The sequence below is a fragment of the Chrysemys picta genome, chromosome 2 (assembly GCF_011386835.1).
Source record: "Chrysemys picta bellii isolate R12L10 chromosome 2, ASM1138683v2, whole genome shotgun sequence".
NCBI classification, from domain to species: Eukaryota; Metazoa; Chordata; order Testudines; family Emydidae; genus Chrysemys; species Chrysemys picta.
This window is the reverse complement of record NC_088792.1, coordinates 137842373-137864855: the sequence shown is the minus strand read 5'-3', so window position 1 is coordinate 137864855 and position 22483 is coordinate 137842373. Positions and strand designations below refer to the sequence as shown.

The following is a 22483-nucleotide window of genomic DNA, read 5'->3' as shown; positions in this document are numbered from 1 at the left end:
AGGGGAGAGCCTGGCTGAAGGGCAACCAGCCAGCCTGTGGTGAAAAGCATCTACTGTATTTTCTGGCGTATAAGACTACCTTCTAACCCAGGAAAATCTTCTCAAAAGTCGGGGGTCGTCTTATACGCCGGGTGTCGTCTTATAGGGCTGGTGCTGAAACTTCCAAGCCGGACTGGAGAATCTGTGGTCACCGCATATGGTGGGGGGAGCTCAAAAACGGCCGCGGCCGCATCCCCGCCGTATGCGGCGACCGTATGAAAGCAGCAAGGGCGGAGCAAGCTGCAGGCGTCCGGGACGCCCGGGGTATGGAAAAAAGAGAGAGAGCGGCGCTGTGCCCAGAAAAACACGCGGTAGCGCAAACACGCCTCTTTCACCCGTCTGGCCCGCCCTTGTATCCTATTACCTCCTTCTCTGCCTCTCAGATCTCGCTCCTGAGGACTGCAGTGAAGCGGCACAGGCACGCATGTGCGAGATCTGAGAGGCAGAGAAGGAGGTAATAGGATACAAGGGCGGGCCAGACGGGTGAAAGAGGCGTGTTTGCGCTACCGCTCTGATAGTCTTGGAGACATACAGTATAGCACCAGTACATACAGTACAGTATACAAATTTCCAACAGTCAAAACCCCATCATGGCTCCACCAGCAAGAAGAAAGAAATATGAAGCCAGTTTCAAACTTAAAGTTGTAAACTTTGCCATGGAACATAATAACTGCGCTGCTGCAAGACAATATGGAGTAACAGAAAAGATGGTTTGGGACTGGAAAGCAAATGAAAAAGCATTAAAGAGTATGCCAAGGGGTAAGTGTGCATTAAGAGAGGCACCCCACATTGGCCAGAACTCGAAAAACATGTAGCATACATGGTGAATGAGCATCGCCAAAACGGTTATGTAGTGACACGAAATAAAATACGTTTGTTTGCACTTCAGTGGGCCAAATCTAACCCAGATCACAGCAACAGATTTAAGGCCACTGTATCCTGGTGTACTAGATTCATGGGAAGGCATAATATGGTACTGAGGCAAAAGACGAAAATTGCCCCAAAATTACCTGCAGATCTTGATAGCAAAGTAAATAGTTTCCATCGATACGTAATACAACAGCGCACTAAACATGGCTATGCGTTAAGTAGTATTGGAAATATGGATGAAACTCCAATGAATTTTGATATGGTTGGAAATAAAACTGTCCATCAAAAAGGTGAAAAAACAATTTTAATTAAAACAACAGGACATGAGAAGTCCAGTTTTACAGTGGTACTAGGATGCACAGCTGATGGCGCCAAACTGAGACCAATGATTATTTTTAAAAGAAAAACAATGCCGAAACTCAAGTTCCCTGTTGGTTGTTTTGTACATGTGAATGAAAAAGGCTGGATGGATGAAGAAGGGGTAAAGCTATGGCTTGATAATGTATGGAGCAGGCGACCAGGTGGACTTATTCAAAAATGTAGTCTACTGGTGTGGGATATGTTCAGGGCTCATTTAACTCCCAGCACCAAGCAAAGGCTTGCAAGACTAAACACAGATGTGGCAGTTATTCCTGCAGGATTGACATCGTTGGTACAGCCACTGGATGTTTGCCTAAACAAGCCATTTAAAGATCGCATTCGAGAACAGTGGAATGAATGGATGGTTAGCGGCGAAAAGTCATTCACAAAAGGAGGAAACATGCGTGCTCCACAGTTGGATGTTTTGTGCAAGTTTGTCATAAAAGCCTGGAATGATATTGATGCAGAAACAGTAATCAAGTCTTTCAAGAAGTGTGACATATCAAATTCATTAGATGGTATGGAGGACGACTACTTGTGGCAAGATGAAGAGGAAGCTGAAGCTGAGACCACACCATCTGATACGGAATTCAATCCATACGATGACTGCCTTACAAATGTAATGTACAAATGTAGCTTGCAGTTATGATGGGCGTTGCTAACTCGCCAGGGACTTGCCCGGCACTTGCTCTCTCTCTATTGTTTGTTATCTTCCTCCTATCATCATCAGTTCCAGTTTGGTTGACAGCTTAGAAAACAAACAGCATGGCAGCTCCCATGGGTTTATTGTCTTATCCTTCCTTTCAGCTTTAGAGTGAATTAGGAAAAGTTTAATCCACTTGCACTGTTTTATGTTTACATGTTTGATGACAAACAGCCTTATGTTTATAAGTGACAGTTTTCCTGCTAAGTACCTGCATGTCATAAGCATTTGAATTAAAATTACCATATTGACATCAAATCTGATGTTTTTTTAATTTTTATTTGGTGTGCGTTGGAAGAGGGGTAGTCTTATACGGCGACTATATCCCAAACTCTATATTTTAACTGGAAAAGTTGGGGGTCGTCTTGTACGCCCAGTCGTCTTATACGCCGGAAAATACGGTAAGTTTGTAAGGGCACTGAAAGTGTTAAGATCAGCTTAGAATGCGTTTTGCTTTTACAGTAACTCCCCACTTAATGTCCTCTCGCTTAACGTTGCTTCGATCTTATGTCCCTGCTCCATTACAGAACCTGCTTGTTTAAAGTTATGCAATGCTCCCCTATAACGTCGTTTGGCTGCCTGCTTTGTCCACAGCTGGCAGCCCCCCATCAGCTCCCCTATGCCCCCCCAGCGCCTCCCGCCCGCCAGTGGACCCCGCGGATCAGTGCCTTCTCCCTCCTCTCTCCTGCCTCCTGCCCACGGCAATCGGCTGATTTGCAGCGTTCAGGTGGGAGGGGGGAGGAGCGAGGACTCGGCATGCAGGCTTCCCTCCCTCCCCTGATGAACTCGATTACCGCGGGCAGGAGGCAGGGGAGGGAGGGAGAGGAGTGAGGATGCGGCATGCGGAGTAAAGGGGGAGGAGGTGGAGGAAGAAGAGGCGGATTAAGGGTGGGGGCTTGAGGGAAAGGGGTGGAGTGGGTGGGCCGAGGGTTGAGCCCCCCGCTCCTGGTGCTTGCACAGTAGGGGAAGCTGCAGCAGCTGCAGCTTCATGTGCTTCTCCTAGCCTACGGCACCTTCAGCCTCCTTGCCTGCCTCATTGTCTGCAGTGCCAGTGGGTTGTGCCTGTGTGGGGTAAGGCGGGGGCACCTCCCATTGCTTCATACTCAGCAATGATGATTGTAGTATTAAATTGTATATAATGCCTTTTGTCTGGCAAAAAAAAATTCCCTGGAATCTAACCCCCCCCCACCCCCATTTACATTAATTCTTATGGGGAAATTGGATTAGCTTAACATCATTTTGCTTAAAGTTGCATTTTTCAGGAACATAACTACAACGTTAAGCAAGAAGTTACCGTATTTTATTTGACCAAATCTGACTTATGTTTTGACTTATAATCACTTAAAATCTATTTGTTTATTCTACCCGAAGCAGTGCATTTGGTTTGAAGCGTGTCAGAGACTCCCCTTGGGATAACAAGCCTGGTACATATCATTTTCTTTGTTAAATTTATGAACTCATATAAGCTTGCAGAGGCCAGTGGGGATAACTGGACGCTGCAAGACGGAGGTTCCTAGGGTTGTGTCTGGGACCGGAGATACTGGCTAGTGTCATTCAGTTGCACAATCCAAGGAACAGCTTACATGCCAGAGGCTGTGCATGAGCAGCCCAGGAGTGGAGAATCTCACAGCAGAGTGGGGTAAGGCTGGCTCCCAGAGTCAAGGATTGGAGTGACCTAGCAGATCACCAGTCCAGATAACACCAGGGTAACGTCACAACTATCTTTTATTGGACCAACTTCTGTTGGTGAGAGAGACAGGCTTTCCAGCTACACAGAGCTCTTCCTCAGGTTTCGGAAAGTTACTTAGGCCACGTCTACACTTCTACATATATTGGCAAAACTTATGTCACTCAGGGTTGTGAACCCCCCCCCCCCCGAGCGACATAAGTTTCGCCAGCATAAGTGGTAGTGTGCACAGCGCTATGTAACTCACCGACGTAGCTGCCGCCGCTTGTTGGAGATGGTTTAATTATGTAGAGAGGCTACTTGAGAGATCTTACAGCGGCACAGCTGCATCGGTGCAGCTGTGCTGCTGTAAGCTCACTAGTGTAGACATAGCCTTTTAGGGTGTCGCAGCTAACTACAAGGTTTCTAACAGTTTAGCAGAAGTAGTTAACACACATTCTAAGGGATCATTCAAGGTGAAGTGGTCCCTTAAAACCACTGTAATCATAGGACAAAAATGGGGTTCAGTGGGTTAGGGATTGTTGTAATAAGCCATAGATCCAGTGTCTTTAGTAAGACCGTGATTTTTAGTGATTTCTAGCAAAATTATGAATTTAAGTTTCCAGGCTTGTCTTTTGAAAAAAGTGTTGTACAGGTTTCCTCTGAGGTGAGGACCGATAGGTCAGATATAGAGTGATCGCTTTGTCAAAAGTGTTCATCCACAGGTGATAAGGTGTTTTTGTCTTTTATCACTTTCTTGTGTGTGTTCATTCTGGTTTCACCCACACAGTTGTTATTGGGACATTTAGTACACTGGATGAGGTACACCACAAGTTATGATAGGCATGTATAGGCTCCATAGCTCATGAAGCGTGTTGTATGGGGGAGAGGGGGTGTTGATCATTTTATTAGCGGAGATATGTCTGCAAGTTTTGCATCTGTTGTTCTAGCAGGGCCTGGTGCCATTTTGAGTTGGTGTGTCTTGGTCTGTGGAGAGCTTGCTGCTACTGAGCTTGACAAGGTTGGGGGATTGTTTGTTTGAAGGCCAGAAGTGGGGGTTCAGGAAAAATTTCTTTCAGGATGGGGTCCCCATTGAGTATAGGTTATAGTTATTTGATGATACTCCATATGGGTTCTATTGTGGGGTGGTAGGTAACAACTAGCAATGTGTGGTCAGAGGGGTTTTAGTTCTGTATTGAGGCAGGTTCTCTCGGGGTATTTAAGCGGCCTGTTCCATGATGCAATCTACTTCTCTGATGGAGTGTCTTGTTTGGTGAAGGCAGTTTTGAGTGTATTAATGTGTATATCCCAGACTTGCTCCTCGGAGAATGTTCTGTGATATTTGGGTGCATGGTGGAAGATAACAGATTTCTTGGGGTTGGTCTACACTGGGGGGGGGGAGGTGTGTTGGGAATAGCATAGCTGAAGTCGACGTATCTTATTTCGACTTACCACGGGTCCTCACGGCGCGGGATCGACGATTTTACGTATACTGCCTCCGCCATGGTCAGTGTCCAAGTCTCTGGCAGTAAGTTCAGGAGGAGGGTGTAACGTTGTGCAGTCTATATGGTCACACTTCAAGAAAAAGATGGACAAATCAGAGAGATTCTAGAGAAGATAAACAGAAATGATAAAAGATTTAAATACCTGATCTATGAGATAAGGTTAAAAAGCTGGGCGTGTTTAGTCTTGGGGGAAAAAAGAAGCCTGAGGGGAGACATGATAAATAATCTTTATATATTTGGGGGGGAGGGATAGCTCAGTGGCTTGAGCATTGGCCTGCTAAACCCAGGGTTGTGAGTTCAATCCTTGAAGGGGCCATTTAGGGATCTGGGGCAAAATCAGTACTTGGTCCTGCTAGTGAAGGCAGGGGGCTGGACTCAATGACCTTTCAGGGTCCCTTCCAGTTCTAGGAGATAGGATATCTCCATATATTATTTATTATTATATATGTAAAATGTTTTTATAACGAGTATGGTGATCAGCAATTCTCCATGTTCACTGAAGGTAAAATAAGAAATAATGAGTTTAATCTGCAGCAAGGGAGATTTAGGTTGGATATTAAAAAAAAAAAAAAAAAAAAAAAAAAAAAAAGCTTTCTAGCTACAAGAATAGTTAAGGTCTAGAATAGTCTTTCAAGGGAGGTTGTGGAATCCCAGTCACTGGTGGTTTTTAAGAGCAGGTTAGACAAACACCTGTCAGGGATGGTCTAGGTTTACTTGGTCCTGCTTCAGTATGGGTGGGGAGGGATGGCTGACCTCTTTGAGGGCTGGAAGGGACCACATTTCTAGGATTCTAATAGCAGGTAAGGGGTGGGGTAATAAAAATGTAGAAAAGGTCAGGAGATAAAACACAGTATTATGAAATGACCTTTAATCATCCTTATTCTTTGCAAATTTTAAGTCAGTGATTTTTTTCTTTTTCCAAAAACATTTCTTGTGCTTATCTCTTTGAGGCTTATGATTGCAATTTGCTTGGAATCATGCTCTAGAATGCACACTGGTCACACTGTTGTGTGATTGAGTTGACCAATCACCACCCAAGATTTTTAAGACATTATGTAATGTGGTATTCCATATTATGCTGGTGTCTCTGGCAATATTTCTTGAAGAAAAGTTAGATAAAATGATGAGTTAGAGTCGGACTGACATGCACTTTCTCTGCTTTTGGACGCCTAAGTCTGATCATTTATTTAAGGGTTTAAAAAAATTATATAGATATGAGGGACGTTCATATCACCATATTTTTTTACTTCTGCATTAGAGATTTTGGTATCTGTTCTCCAGTCAGTGCTTCAGAGATCCATAGGGCACAGGAGTAATTAGGAATGCATGTCTGCATTAACTATAACAGGAGGGATCAGATGCTCAATTGACTACTCTGACAGAGCATTTACTGGAATTTTACCTCATGTGACCGACACCGAGACTTGGTAAAAATCAAAGGTCTCTTAATATATATTGTCCTATTAGCAGAGATACAAATCTCAGCCATGTATCAAGTAATTCAGTGACATGCAGCAGCTATGCTGCTATGTACGTACTTTTATTGTACATACAGTATAGAACAGATATCAGGTAACTATGAGTTACGGGGCTATAATTCCATAGAAGGGTTCTGCTGCCAATATAAACCACAAGAGTGAAGCTTGAATGGTTTCAGTTGTCACTAGAAACTCTCTTGATTGAATTATACCCACATCACTTAAAATGTTTCAGATTTTGTATTATAAAATATATAGCTCTAAGCCTCAGAGGTATCCTCTGTTCCCTCTTTCTGTTAGCACCTTCCCTTTCTTCCACTCTCCTCTGCCTTCTCTCAGACTACTCTGTTTTTCCCCCACTGCTGCTGCCTCCACTTTCATTATTTCTTCTCTCTTCTTGATCTTACATCAGTAGGACCTTCTCTCACTCCAGTAACCTGAAATCTGATCAGCCAGACTATATAATCCATCACACCTGTGAATTACATTGTTAGATGGACTGCAGTGTGTTTAACGCAGCAAATCCTGCGACTGTGTAAAACAGGGATAGTCTTGTTTTAAGGAACAGGACTTGGAGTCAGATGTGGATTCTAACTGACTCTGCCCACTGACTTCCTGTGTGGCAAGTCATTTAGGCCCAGATCCTCAGCGATATTTAGATATCTAATTCCCATTGAAATCAGTAGGAATTAGATACCTAAATATACTTGAGAATCTGGGCCTTGATCTCTGTTTGCCTCAACCTTCTCATCTATAAAATAGTAATATGTCCCCACAGGCATGTTGTGAAACTTATTCATTCATTCGCTTTTTACAGATCCAGACTAACACGGCTACCCCTCTGATACTTATTCATTAGTATTTGTAAAACATGTTGTAATTATGGATGGAAGGTGCTATATAGATGGAAAGTATTATTAAGTATGAACCTAGAAAACATATATTACACAAGAATTATTTCATCAGTATCATAAACCTGATCCTTCTTTCTGTGTTTTCCTGAATGGGTCTCAAAGAGAATTTTTTGGGGACTAGTAACTTTAGGACAATCTGATTTGCTGCATAAGAAAGCATTATTGTTAGGTGAAGCTGGAGTGCAGTGCCATTTCGAAATGTCCATTTACCCAACATATCACTTCTGCATCAGTTTCTCTCAATCTGTATTGGGCTTAGATAATTTTAAACCACTAATCAGAGTAGTTGCTAGCAATTGTGATTCTTGCAGAATTGGTTACAGTTAGGATCACTGGCAGAAAACTACTTCTTTGCATTTTAGCATTATTGCCTGTGACTTCATTAACATCAGGAAGACATTAGCTCTCTAATCACTTGCAACCATGCACTGAACTTTGCTGTTTTTCTGTAATGTCATCTCAGGTGTTATTGGTAACTTCTTATGTTACACTTAGAAATGTGTGTGTGTTTTTTTTTTTTTTGGTTAATGTGCAACTAGGTCATCAGATTAGGTTTCCTTCTGCTTGCCTGATCCTCCATTGAGGTGAGATACCCACAGGTGTGGTGTTACATTTTGTTGCCATGTTTATGTTCTGCTGCCATGTTTTCAGATAACAAGAAAAAGCCTACCGAGACTGCAGTAAAAAAGGAATTGCTGGGGCTATACAGAGCAAAAAAACAAAGTCTCTCATGAACCCTAGTGTCTAAGAGAGCTAAATTCATTCAGCATTTCTTCAATCCTGTGGTCTAATCCATGGAATTAATTAGGTTAGAATATTTCCATGCATCCTTGTATCATCCTAGCTCAGTGCTTTATGCTCATGGAAATATTGCTGATTAATTTGGGAGACACTTACTCAAGAATGAGTCAGGAGCAACTTTGCATATAGACAAGCCCTCAGTTATAAAGACGGCTAAGTGTTTCCTTGTTATTAGTGTACATTATTGATGTCCACACCTTTTAATTGAACAAACGAAGATGACAAAGAAAATGTACTGGAGATGTAGAGTGGTTATTAAAAATACCTCCATTCAGTGCACTGCAAAACCTAAAGTAAATCATATTTCTTTTTCGGTTTCTTTGTTTAGGGAAATAGTTCAGTGTTTCACATTTGGTGGCAATGCAACTGTTGGTGTATGTTGTGATCACTCTAGGCAAGAACGATGATTTATTTGTATTGTGCTAGCACCTAAGGAGTCATTTCTAAGCACAAGTGGTTCAGTAACACTTGTCAAGTCTTGGGCTTTTAACTGGTGTACTTTGCAAATGTCTTTAGGTCACGTGTTGGCTATTAAGAGGTGGGTTAATTTCATAGGTGAAAGTAAGCCGGTCCGGTCCGGCGTTCCAGTAAGAGCCAGTATGCCATGCTGGACCGGACCGGCTTCCCCAGGCTGGCAATTTAAAGGGCCTGGGGCTCCCCTCAGCAGCCGGAGCCCCAGGCCCTTTAAATTGCCTCCTGAGTCCCGGTGCCGGAGCCCTGGGGTAGTGGTGGCAGGGCTCTAGTTGTGATTTAAAGGGCCCGGGGCTCCGGCCGCTGCAGGGAGCCCCGGGCCCTTTAAAGCACCACCCGAGCCCTGCTGCGGGGAGCCCCGGGCCCTTTAAATTGCCCCTGAGCCCTGGGATTCCCACCCCCTCTGCAGCTGGTAGCTCTGGGGGTGATTTAAAGGACCTGGGTATTTAAAGGCCCCACCTCTTCCAGTTGGGGCCATGCCCCCTGCTCAGGACTCTGATATAAAGCATTACCTGTAGTAGAGTTACTCCTGACTTGCTCGGGCCTAAATGAGAGGAGGTGCAGGCTTCAGGGGTCTGAGTTTACTTTTGGTTACACCTCTGCAATGGTGCAGTCAGATAGGTTGTATATGTAGAACTGAGGACAAGATTCAACTCTAAATGGGAGTTCTGTCTCATTCTTATTACAACACATGTGAATTGCTCACTTCCCTGAAAATGTGGAATTTATATTTTGGATTTATCAAACTCCCTTGCCAGTTTGTCTCCTGACCCAATCCAATTTACCCCACTTTCCTTTCTCATCTCCAGCTGCAGGATAGCATCTTCTTTTTATAATCTAACCATCAGGGAGAAGCAGCCACTTGTTTCTGTAATTCTAGCAAGCTGAGCTTGTTCTTGCAGGGATAGCCCTTATTCACTTCCCTTTTTATCCTGAAGATTTTCATCTCTGTAGCATATTGCTATGTTCCAACAGTTTTGGAGACTTTGATCTATAGTTTTTCAGCTGCAAAACTACAGGTTTTATTGCAGCTTGCCTCCTTGCCTATTTCCTCTAAGGGTCTACCAATTAAAAATGTTTAGCATGTTTTGAAACACATTTTTCAGTTCTGTTAAAAGAGAGTATTTCCAGTTACTTAAAAGAAGAGATTATTAAAAATAAGCATAAATAGCTTGGATAAAAAAGGAATATGGTAACAGGCTGTAGGGATTTGAAGGGTGTAATCATCAAGGAAAGAAAGAGGAAAAGGAGTGAGTTCATATATCCTCCTGTAAAATATCAACCTAGGAGTAAAGAGGTAGAATTTAAAAAGATAGAAAACTTAGGCTAAAAAAAAATCAGAATAAATGTCCTAGCACTGAGATGTACTGAACTATGGTTAAGCCTCCCAAAGGAAAATGTGAGTAGTTCCATCTCTTGCATTACTTAAATCTAAAGTACACTTGTTGAAGAATCCTACATTACCAGGCATTAGATTATATGATCTAAAATGGTTACATCTTACCTAGCTCTAATTTTGATGATTCAGTGAATCTAGGCATAATGTTAACTATGTACAGTCCTGTACTTACTGCAAAGGAAATCAACAAGGCAGATCACAGAAGGACTAAGGGCTTGTACACAGGAACATTAATTTGTGCCAAGCTGAGGTGTGAATCTACCCCACACTAGCTTACTACACACTAAATGACTGTGTGGACTCCTGCTGATGCACACTAACGAACGTTTGTTAGTGTGCTTTGATATACACTGCTTTGAAACAGGAGTAGATTAAAACCTTAATTGTGCCCATGATCATATGCATTGTGGGACAGTCTTTAATTCAGTGATCACATACTGTTTTTTCCACCAGACCCCTGCCTCACTCCGTGCAGAGGATGGACCTCTGGGGATGATTCAAGATTGTGTGCTGAAGGAGGTTATTTTCTGTGAGGTCTCTGCCTCATTTGTTGCAGAAGATGGAAGGTGTGTAGTGAATGAGGCAGGGGAGGACTTCAGGAAGAGAGGATGGTTTTATGGCTAAGCCAATTGGTTGCTGCTAAAGTTCCTTTGTGATACTGGTCAAGGCACTTAAACCAAACTTTTCACAGGTGTTTGGCCATTAACTGCAAGTTCCCATTCTGTTGGTCAGATCAGCCCTGATTTGCAGACATGGAAAAAAATAGCATGTGACCATGTAATTAAAGACTTAATGTATACGCATTCCTTGAATACTTGGCTTTGCAACCTGAATATTCTTTTAATTAAGTCTTTTTTGTATGTCATTACCTGTGGTTTAAAAAAAAATTGAAAACCATAAACTTCATTGAAACATTGTTATTCACATAGCTTGCCAGCAGGTTACAACAGTTAGTCGATCACACAGATGTCTGCCAATTGAGTTAACTGAGTAACTGATAGCAGTAGTATGTTGTCATCCTCTGTGGACCAGCCACAAGAGAGGGATGAGACAGTTTGCCAACAGATCTCTCATATATTTGCTGATGGCAGAAGAACAGTGAGACTTAGCAATTTTAGGTTCTGGAGGGGAGTGTTTTCTAATGGACAAAGATCCTTCTGTCACTGCCTCTTCTGGTCCAATCGCCCCACAAGAATCCCTGCCCAGTTTTTCCCCCTCTGCCAAAACTGGCTCTCCTCATTTATCTTGTCAATCTCTCTCTCTCATCCACCCACTCAGCCATACATCCAGTTCCTCATACACAAGCATCTTGTAAATTTGTTGAGTCCCAGAGGCACATAAGGGGAATGCAAGTCACACAGGACCAATGCACAGGTGAGGAGCCAAGCCCCTGCCATGCCCCTACGCTGGATAGATTTGAACGGTTCATCCCTGCCCACACCATCTGGCTTGTAAAAAGGAAGAGCGTTCTGTTTCCCACCTTCTACTGCAGATCCTCTTGGGTGCTTCAACGGTGATTTTGTGGAAAAGATCCCCATTCACAGATCTGCCCTTCCCCAAGCCTCTTTGTGGGTCATCCTCCACAGTAAAAATAATTTCAGTGCCGCCCCTAGTTTCCAAGCTGCATTAGAGTGACCTTGATTCACATAATGCTATAGTCACGAGGAAGACTCTGGTCCCTTTGTGTGCTGCAACAAATGCAGAAACACTGGAGATATGTACCTGCAGATTTAGGGAGACAACGCCCTCATCTTGTGCTGTGTTTGTTTGGGAAGGGTTGTTTCACAACCCTAAACGTTAAAAACTTTTTTCTCTTACCTGAAGACTTGGGATCCTTTAAACACAGAAGTTACTCATCCAAGAAAAGCTTCCCAGTTGTCACAGATGAGTGCATTTTTTAAATACAGTTGCTACAAATAATATAAAATGTAAATATGTACAGTATTATTTGGAAGTTGGAGGAAGAGAATGTCTTTATAGCATTGTTCCAAATTGGACAGTACTAGATGTGTGATTGCTAACGGCAACATTAGTTTACATTGAGATAGATATTAAAGGCGAAATTGTTAAGGGAAGAGGCCCAAAAGCTGTGTGTGAAACTTCTTAAACAATCGCAGGTGCAGTTACAGCACATGTGCACATAAATGGCTAGTTAGGTATCCAACATGCCCTTTGCATGTAGACACCCGTATCTGTGTGCAGACGTGGCAATTCCATGTGCAAATGTAGGCATCCTGCTACACAAACATTTTTGTGTGTGCGTGGACCTCAGGCCTCCTCCTTTGAAAATATGGCCTGAGGTCCACGCACAAAAATGTATGGATGAATTATGGCTGCACAGTTCTTTACATACTTGCTAGCAGTCATTTAACTCTAAACCTTTTATTTTAAGGCATGAAAGCATGACGACCTTTCATCATTCACAGCCTGAACCTTCTGAGGTACAGTCAGTGGTATACGGGTTAGAACATGTTCCAGCATTGTAATAGGCTCAGAAAAAGACTACTTAGGAAAGACTCTCTGGAACTAAATAATAAATAGCTTGGCTTTTCTATAAACTCTATAGAGATCATGTGTTCCCTCATTAATAGGATTTATGAGAGCGATCGCTACAAGCAACCCACCTAACATTTTTTCATTATATTCTTGAATTCCACTAGAGCAGAGGAATTACACTAAACAAGCTCGCTCTTTAGATGCAACAGTTAAACACCTGCGGCTGGCCCAGGTCAGTTGACTTGGGCTCTCAGGGCTCAGGCTTGCAGGGCTGTAAAACTGCAGTGTAGACATTTTGGCTTGGATTGGAGCCTGAGCTCTGGGACCCCACAAGGGGCAGGGGCGCAGCGTGTCAGCCCCAACGATTGCACCACTTTTTTTTAGCCCCACAAGCCCGAGTCATACCCAGAGTCTGACCGTGGCTGCTTGTCTGTTTGCAAAGCCCCTAATAAGTTGTGGATGTTACTGTAAATATAAATGAATAATTAGCAAGGGAGGGGAACAATCTCTGCCTCAGGGCTTAGAGCTGTGAAATTGAGCTTGATGGCAGGGAGTGTATTTGTGGGAGAGACCCAATAATTCAGCAATCCTTATTTTAATTGGCACATGATGGGGACAGGGGGGTCTGTTGCTGTCTGTGTATTAATAGAGGAAAGGAGTTGGGGGCTTTTTGAGGAAGAAGGTGAGATTGAAAAATCTCACCTTCTTCCTCAAAAATCTGTCTGAAGGCCCTAAAATCCAGTAAATTGGCTCTCTCAAATTTGTTATTGCAGAGCAACCTAAGCTTTCTACTGTAGTACAAAGAGTGGGATTAGCCCAAACAAGAGAGCTGCATACCCATCAATTTATCATCAATATATTTCTAAATAACTGACCAGAGTCTCCTCTCACTTTTGGTGGTGTAAATCAGAAGTAAGCAATGGAGCGATGCCAGCGTGAAATCAGTTGAAGTGAGCAGGAAATCCAGCTCAATGTGACCAGTACCAAAAGGAATATTAAAGTAATATTAATCCAACAGGCAATAAGAAATAATTTGCATTGAACTGTAGAAGTAGGAGGGGATGGGGGAAGTCATGACTCACTAATCTGTGACCTTTTTCAAGTGCAGATAATGTTAACAGCTGCAGTTTAAAGGAGATTTTTATGTATTATATATAACATAAACATTTCCAGAAGAAATCTGCATTCAATAATTCAGAGTAGTGTGTGCTGCAGTAAGACATTTAAAAAATGAAGAGAAATTATTTAAAGGAGCAATAGGATTTGCAGAGAGAGTGGGGAATATTTGGATTTCTGCTGCAGTAAGCCTATAGAATTAGAGACCATAAACACTGGTTGACAGAACTCTGGTGTGAGGGGGAGAGGGATTGGTATGATTTCTAGAAGAGATTAGTAACTGTTTTGCAATGAGCTGCTCTATTGCAGGCCTATGGAGTTTTTCAATAACTCTTCCCCCACCATCAGTAACTCATTTGTTCTCGATAAAGAACAATGTGTCTATCCTGTAATATTAATCTTCACTGAATGTCTTTTTTATTTTTTGCTAGATAATGAGATCAAATAATCCTTTACTCTTCTGTTAGTTTCTCTTTGTTTTGTGGTTTCTTTGTGGATGAAATAAATCCTACCTCTGCGGAAGAGAGAAACCACATATAAAAATAGGAAATGCCACACAATTCAAACTTTTTCTTTTATAAAATCCCTGGCTGGGAGTAGATTGATACAGCACAACAATAACTAGAAGCCTGACTTCCTCTACAGGCTGCCAAGTTGAACCCATATATTTAAATCTTAATATAACTAATCTTGTACTGTGTTTGTTTGTTTAATAATTAAAATTGACAGTGTTGCATCACTTAGTTTTGTCTTGGCGATGGAGCTTTGATTGTTATGCTATCTAATGTGAAGTCTGTTTTTGTACTGCTGTAGCTTTTTCTGGCTAGACAGCTCCTAGACATTTAAGCACAGACTGTCCTTCACTTCCACTACCTTTCTCTAATGATACAACAACTATCTGCCCTTTTCTCCTAAATTTTCTTTAATCTTAATTTGTCCCCCATTTTCCGCCCAAAGGCATCTGCCATCACATGTTTCATGGGTGTTTGTGGAGGAGCATCAATCAAGCAATAAATAATTCATGGCTCCAACATTAAGGGTGCACTGAGGTTATATCTCCACTGCAGCTGGGAGCACATTCCCCAGCAGGAGTAGACAGACATACGTTAGCTCTGGTCAAGTTAGCACACTAACAAATAGCAATGTAGCCATGGGTAGCACGCACGTCAGCTTGGGCTAGCTGTCCAAGTACGTACCAAGGGGCTCCGGGCAGGTGCGTACGCAGCGACTAGCTCACCCTGCCACCCATGCTACCCCAGCTACATTGCTATTTTTAATGCTAGCTCAACTTAAGCTCCTGCATGTCTGTGTACTCATGCTGGGAAGCATGCTCCCAGCTGCAATATTGCTGTACCCTGCCTTTGCAAGGAATGGTCTTATTTAGGAGGCTCTAAAGCCCTGATTCGGCAAAGCCTTTAAACACCTAGAATCAGAGACATGCAGGGCTGTAGGGATCTTGAGAGGTCATCTAGTCAAAGCCCCTTGTGCTAAAGCAGGACCAAGTAAACCTAGACCATCCCTGACAGGTGTTTGTCCAACTGGTTCCTACAGATTCTACAACTTCCCTTGGAAGCCTATTCCAGAGCTTAACTACCATTATAGTTAGGAAGTTTGTCCTATATTCTAACCTAATTCTCTCTTGCTGCAGATTAAGCCCATTACTTCTTGACCTACCTTCAGTGGACATGGAGAACAATTGATCACTGTAACTCTTTTTAACAGCCCTCAGCATATCAATCCCAACCCCTGCCTGTCTTTTCTCAAAACTAAACATGCACAGTTTTTTAAAATCATTCCTGAAACATTTTATCATTTTTGTTGGTCTCTGGACTGTCTCCAGTTTGTCCACTTTTTTCCTAAAGTGTGGTGCCCAGAATTGGTACTCCATCTGAGGTCTCACCAGTGCCGAGTAGAGCGGGATAATTATCTCCCGTGTCCGACACATGACGTAACTCCTGTTAATACACCCCAGAATGATATTCACCCTTTTTTGCAACACAATCATTCAATTTGTGATCCACTGTAGCCCCTGATCCTTTTCTGAAGTAGAACCATCTAGTCACTTATTCCCCATTTTGTATTTGTGCATTTGATTTTTTCCTTTTTAAGTGCAAAATATTTAACTTGTCTTTTATTGAATTTCATCTGGTTGATTTCAGACCAATTCTTCAATTTATCAAAGTCATTTTGAATTCTAATCCCACCCTCCAAAGTGCTTGCAACCCCTCCCACGGTGGTGTCGTCTACAGATGTTCTAAGCGTACTCTCCACTCCTTATCCATGTCATTAATGAAAATATAGCCCCCTGCAGGACCACACTAGATATATCCTCCCAGTTTGACAGCGAGACTTTGATAATTACTCTGAATACAGTCTTCCAGAAAGTTGTGTTCTCACCTTTATAGTAATTTCATTTAGACCACATTTCCCTAGTTTTATTATGAAATTTTGATGTGGGACTGTGTCAAGTCTTATTAAAATCAAAATATATCACATATACAGCTTCCCCAATGTTTAATTTTAAATTCTGTTTGCAGTCAAAGGATTTTAAGCACGTGCTTGAGTTAAGTATTGAGATCAAGGACACAGTAGCCCCTCTTCCTCCTCCAGCTGAGGAAGCACTCACACTTCCAGGAAATTAGTAGTGCCAACATCTTTCTTCTCCTTTCATATTTGATGGTTATGGACCATTCAATTCAGATGCATTATGTTTTTACTAGCAGACATTGGCGGAGAGTTGACAAAACATCGACACAAAGTACTGTGTCCCTGCCAGTAACCTATGGCTGCCTCAGATCTCCACCCTAGTTGCTTGTCTGGAATTCTCATTCACCTGGATTCTGGGTAATGGAAGCAATCAAGGGTTTCTTCCACAGCTCTGCTGCCTGATGGCACATGGTAAGTGCCTGCTGTCTTGATTTGTTTTTCTGAGATACTGCAAATAAAAGTCAGAGTGATTACTCTCTCACTAAGTCTGAAAGCCAGTTCCTGGATCAGAGATGAGAACAACATCTCCTGCATTCTTCACAATGCCTGATCATCTTACTATTTCTCTCTCCCATCCCAATAGCTGACCAAGGCTGTTTTTCTACCTGTAAGATATGAGATAAAGATGTTGAAGCAAGGTGCCAAGTATCTAACCTGAATGAAATCTTTTTGATTGTAAAGCTGTTCTGTTGCAGTGTATTCTTCTACAGCTTCTAGTTAAGAGAGCTGGGGGAGGCAGATCAAAGTCCTCTGTAATTGTCCATAAGCAGAAAGTGAAAACTGTTTCAGAGTCAGTGAAGTAAATGTTGAATGTAGGATTCATTTCAGAAGTTTATCCCGGGGGCGGGGGGTGTCTAGTAAGCACAGTGAGTTAGTATGTCAGATTTTTACCTCTCGCAGCTTTGGTACACATCTTGGAAATGTTTACATTTCCAAATGAGTTTGCTGGTCTCATCCTTGTCAATCTCAAAAATACCATATAATTTAGCTCAATTGAAATGATGTACTCAAGGCAGTAACTGCACTAGCAGGCATGTTTCAGGGCAAGGGTGAACTGCATTAGTAGAATTCCACACACAGTGCCTGCCCAAATTAAACACTGATCTAGCCAGTGTTTGTCTATCACTTAATAACATCCAGGGGACAGTGTACTAACAATAAAAAAGAATGGTTAAAGCCTTTGATTAGTTTAGGACTTTGGTCTGGGCCTCACACCGTTGAGTTGTGGGGCTGATATCCAAACTGTGATTAGGCCCAGAAATCCTCCCCCCCCCCCCGTAGAGAATTAGAATAGCTAATTGTGAATAAAAATTATGAATTATTAATAGAAGACTAAATAAAACCTAGGGTATTTATGATTTCAGAGTAGTGTGTGCTAGTGAATCACTGAACTCAGAGAAAATCATGAAATTTCTTGCCATCCACCTGAAAATGTTGGTGGTGGCTGGGCAAAGTGTTAAATATGCTAAGAGAAAGATGACTGTCCAGGTGAAATGTTCAGCGTGCTATACAACCAAGGTCCCATAAGATGACAAAGGGCTTCTTCAAAATGAAATACATCTGTCTTTATAATACTCTTCTCTTGTAAAGCACAGTTCACTCAAGGCACCCAGAGCGCTTTGCTACAATTAAGCTTCAGACTACCACTGTGAGCTATTCAAGTATTACACCCCGATTACAAGTGGGTAAATCTAGAACTTGAGTGAGTTGTCAGGTGTCACACAGCCAGTCAGTGTGAGAGACAGAAACAGACCACACAACTCCCAAAACACTATCTCCTGCGCTAACCTCTCCCACATTAGCAAATAATGAGGTAGTCCAAAAAAAAGTAACTAGTATAATGGAAAGATGTTTGGAAGATTCAGCTATGAGGAAGTGTTAAAATTAAATCAGTTGAATTAAGTGTGATAAAGGCTTGTGAAGTGGGTAAGTTGTGCAGTGGTCTGAGGTCAGGTTCCAAGTTTTTGGATCAGAGCAATGCCAATAGGGTTGTATTTTTGAGTGAGAAAATACCTTGTATGCTATGCCTGCCCCTTCCCCTCCACCCAGGCAGCTCAAGCTGACTGAAGAATTAGCTAAGGGAACCACATCCAGTCCCTCTTTCCAGGGCAGAGGTTACAATATGTGACTTTTGAGGGAATAGAGAGAAAATTGGAATCCTGGAGTGTGCTGGGGAAAGGGCGGAGGGGAGAGAGAGCGTGCATGAGCACAAGCAAGGCTTGCTATGGAAAGTTATTAGTGAAATGAAACTCCTTAGCTGTATTACAGTTGGAACTTGAGCATTTGCGCGCAGATATAAGGAAAGCTAAAGCTCTCCTCCAGCATTTGCTGGCTCAGTTTAATCTTAAGAGACACTGTCAAATGGTGTAGGCACAAAGTGTGAAAAGCTGCGGTACACTGGTAGGGAATTTTGAGTTTTGAAAACGCTTTTAAAATATCATTGTCACCTGTATGTTTATTTTTAAATAGCTCTTGCTTATGTGGGAACTACAGAAAACCAACATTTGTGCTTGTAGAGAAGCAGCAGTTAACTAAGCCCGATTCCCAGAAACGCGAGTTGTCCTGTCACCCAGAGTTGTAGAGGCAAGCTCATTGCTTGTGCTGTGCTGACATTACTGCTGATGCTGGCTCTGGTAAACAAATAAAGCTCTGTTCACTTTATGCTCAAACAGAGAGTGTGGGGGGCATGTGACAGAAGGGGGTTTGAGGATGGCAGCTATGGGAGTTGTTGAATAAAATAAGGACAAATTTAATAAGGAAAGACAACTTGCTTTCAAGTTTCTAAGGGAGTGTTACTAACAATACTGTGTAAAAGAAAATACTGAAGGAGGATTTGACAATGCCCTTTTATCACTATTCCCACAGTAGCTTATCTGTGCATTTTTGCTCTTTGTGCTAATGGTATATCAAAACCGGGTGTCAGCATTTGCTTTAGAGTTGCCACTGATCCTGGCTGAGAACGGTCTTGAACATGAAATATCTTCCCATTTTCTCCTTTCACTTTTCTGTTCTCCCGCTATCAGTAAAGCTTGATATCTTCTTAATGGGTTGGAAATCCCTGCCACAGTATATGTGTGAGTAAAACATTACAGCATCAAAGGAACCTAAGAGACCTAGGCACCCAAATCCTATTTAAAAATCAGTGGGAGGCAGATGCCGAGTTTGCCAGTGCTACTTCGAAAAATCTCAGTCTGTATGTCTTATCACCCTTGTACTTCCTAGTCATGCTATCTGGCACTTCTGAACGGTCAAGTACCGATAATTCAGTACTGTTTGTTTAAAAAAACAAAACACCTCATCTTGTCAGACTCAATACATCCAATAGTTTGATTTTTTTTTAAAGTAACTACCGTAACTTTTAGTGCATGTATAAATGCAAGCACACAGAATGTCAATCTTTGGTTGCTCAAATGAAGCAAGAAACTTTTTATTTTAGATTTTATAGTATGAACAAAACCAGACACCCTAGAAGAAAAGCAAACAACAAAACATTGGAGGCTGCATTGCATGGCTCAGAATCTTAGAATTTTTGTATGGCTGGAACAAGTTTGCGGGATGGGGTCGGGAATTTTTACAAAAGATAATTTTACCTGACAAGGCAGTTTCTCTATTCCTATCTGTCGTTTCAAATATTTGTCTGATTAGTGCTCTGTCACTCACAACGTAATTACTCCACTTCAAGGAGAAGGAGACAGAAGGCCAGATCAACAGGTGTGGTGTACCCACTTTGAACTCCTGGCATAATCTGTCCTTAATGCCAGTTTAACAAGCCTCGGGAGGATCTTGCAGTGGAATGGAGATGCTTCAGTGGTGCAGAGCTGGCACAAAATTTTTCTGCCACTCACCTTCCCTGCTGCCCATGTGTCGGGGGAAGAGGTATGTCCTCTTGCTATTCTGATTCTCAACTGCTTTTTAAAAACCTGTTTCTTTGTAATGTGTGTACAGTGCCAGCAACAAAGAAATGGACCCGTCCCTAAAGATGTGTTGTGATTAGTTAGCATTTGCAAAGACTGTCTAATTGCCAAGTATTTTTTGCGTCCAGCTATCGCCAGTGCTGGATGCTTCAGAGGAAAGCAGAACCCCCCATAATGCCCTTAGCCATGCCATGGGAAAAATTTCAGACTCCAGCTGCAATCAGCTCGTGCCCCCATGAAGCATGAGTATTGTTGACCTTTATAATGTTTTATCAAAGCTGAGTCTGTTCTTGTAAAAATAAAATGTCAGATCTGTTTGTTTCAAGTTTATATCTTCAATCCAGTGTGTTCTAGAACCTTTCTGCAGGGTGGAAGTCCCCCTTTAAGTTCTGCTGGTTGTTTTCCATTATTGGACAATACACTACTGCAGCCAACATGGATAAATGGTTGCAGATTTATGGTTGTTATACTAAATGCTTTTCTTCCTTCAGGAGTAGTGGTCTACTTTCTGCGGTACATAATGATTTGTGTGTGACATGATTCTAGTATGTGGAAATGTGAGTTATTTCTTTAAAAACTATATCACATTATATAATTTTACATTTATTGTTGGTTGGCAGCAGCTGTTATGGGTTTGCAGTATCCCTATTAGCTAATCAGACTAAAGATTACCTTCTATAAAAGGTGTACATTGCCCGTTACAATTGAAAAGGTTTCAACCTTTGCCCAAATGTAAGTATATATTCGTATGAAATTACCCACTAGTCAGAAATTATTTTTATCAGGAAGCTGAAAGTAGTTTTGTAAATGACGGTCTCAGAAGTGAATATAGAGATCTAGGTCTCATTTAAAATATAATGGGGAGCAGGAGTTTGTCACATACTTAGCACAGATTGTAGCTGCATTCCACTTTGGCTCTCCTGCCACTCTAAACTTTCAGCTATCTTTAATATCTGAGACCAACAAAAAACAAAAGCCCCAAAACAGAAAAAAATGCACCTAAATCATGACCATATACAGTGCACTAACAGGAAACCACCTCTCCATAAACAGAGTCCACTTAACAACAGTACCACTGAAAAGAGCAAGAGCAGGCGATGTAGAAAAGGATAACTATCTTGTTACTGGAGTTCAAGGAATGAGACACTCTGGAGAAATCCTGTAGCATCAATAGGAAAGCTGCAGATAACATTGTAAAAGATAAATGGAAGGCCTTTAAGAAAGAGGGCATATATTTTCATCCCAACTCCTTTATCTACTTCTACATAGAAAGTCTGAGGTAAAAATATCAAAATTGGAAAGGAGACGTTGAGTCTTATGGCACAAAGATTCAGCCCATAGTTTGAAACAAAAGCTATTTAGTCATTACATTTCTGTGCTTTCAGAACAAAGAAATAAGTTATGTAAAAATCAACATAAAACTGAAGTGCTTGGAATATGCCAATAAGCAAATTTCCATATACCTTGACAATAAAAGAGAAATGGGAAAAAAAAAAGTTTGAGAGAGGAACAAATGCAGAGCTATACTAGCTAGACTAATCTTCAGACAGCAGGCTACTAGCCAGTCAGGCCAACGTGAATTTAAGATGCAGGACCAACATTTTTCAGCCACAGTGATGACATGGTATGTTGCATTACAACATCTTAGTAATGTCAAATGCACTTCCTCAAGGAACCCTGCAGAACCTCTTAAGAAGTTAAAGCTATAGGGTATGTGTTTGTTCATGTAATTCACAATGTTAACAGGACTGACTATTTAGCGTCACAACTTTGTACGCCTGGCATCACCTAGAAGAGTCCATTGTATCAGTAAATGGTGTCTGATAGGAGAAAGAATGGGATTTAGCAGAATAGAAGCTAATGACTATGGAGTTAATTACATACCTCTAAGAGAGTAGTGTTTTTGTTTTTGTTTTGTTTTAAATTACGTTATAACTTTTTACCGTATACCAAGAACTCGGTGACGGCAGAGAAGCTACCTGGTGCTCTAAAACAAGGACAACAGTAGTGTGTAAAGAGCCAAATGTGACTATTAATCCCATTCAGGCTCCAAGATGGGACTATTGAAATAAATGGTAAAACCTCATTAACTTCAATGGGAGCAGCAGAACCTGGCAGTGTCCTTAATGGATACTGTTTTAATACCCTGATTTTTAAGATGTAATTCATATGAATGTGGAGAAATCATTAATTATTTTCAGTATAGTAACACCTAAATGTTGTAATCATGGTCAAGGTACCATTGTGCTAGCCCCTATTGAGAA

At 41.7% G+C, this 22483-nt stretch overlaps 1 protein-coding gene across 2 annotated transcripts in view; it reads left to right on the top strand.

The window, feature by feature from the left end:
• ANKH (ANKH inorganic pyrophosphate transport regulator) overlaps positions 1-22483 on the top strand; it is a 152896-nt gene that overhangs the window by 10592 nt on the left and 119821 nt on the right. Inside the window, exon 1 of one of the 2 annotated variants that reach the window (XM_065584242.1) lies at positions 19951-20181. The exons of the other annotated variant lie outside the window; for it this stretch is intronic. The gene's annotated coding sequence lies outside the window, so the exon portion shown is untranslated. Of the gene's footprint in view, positions 1-19950; positions 20182-22483 lie in introns of those variants that run through there. 2 annotated transcript variants of the gene reach the window in all.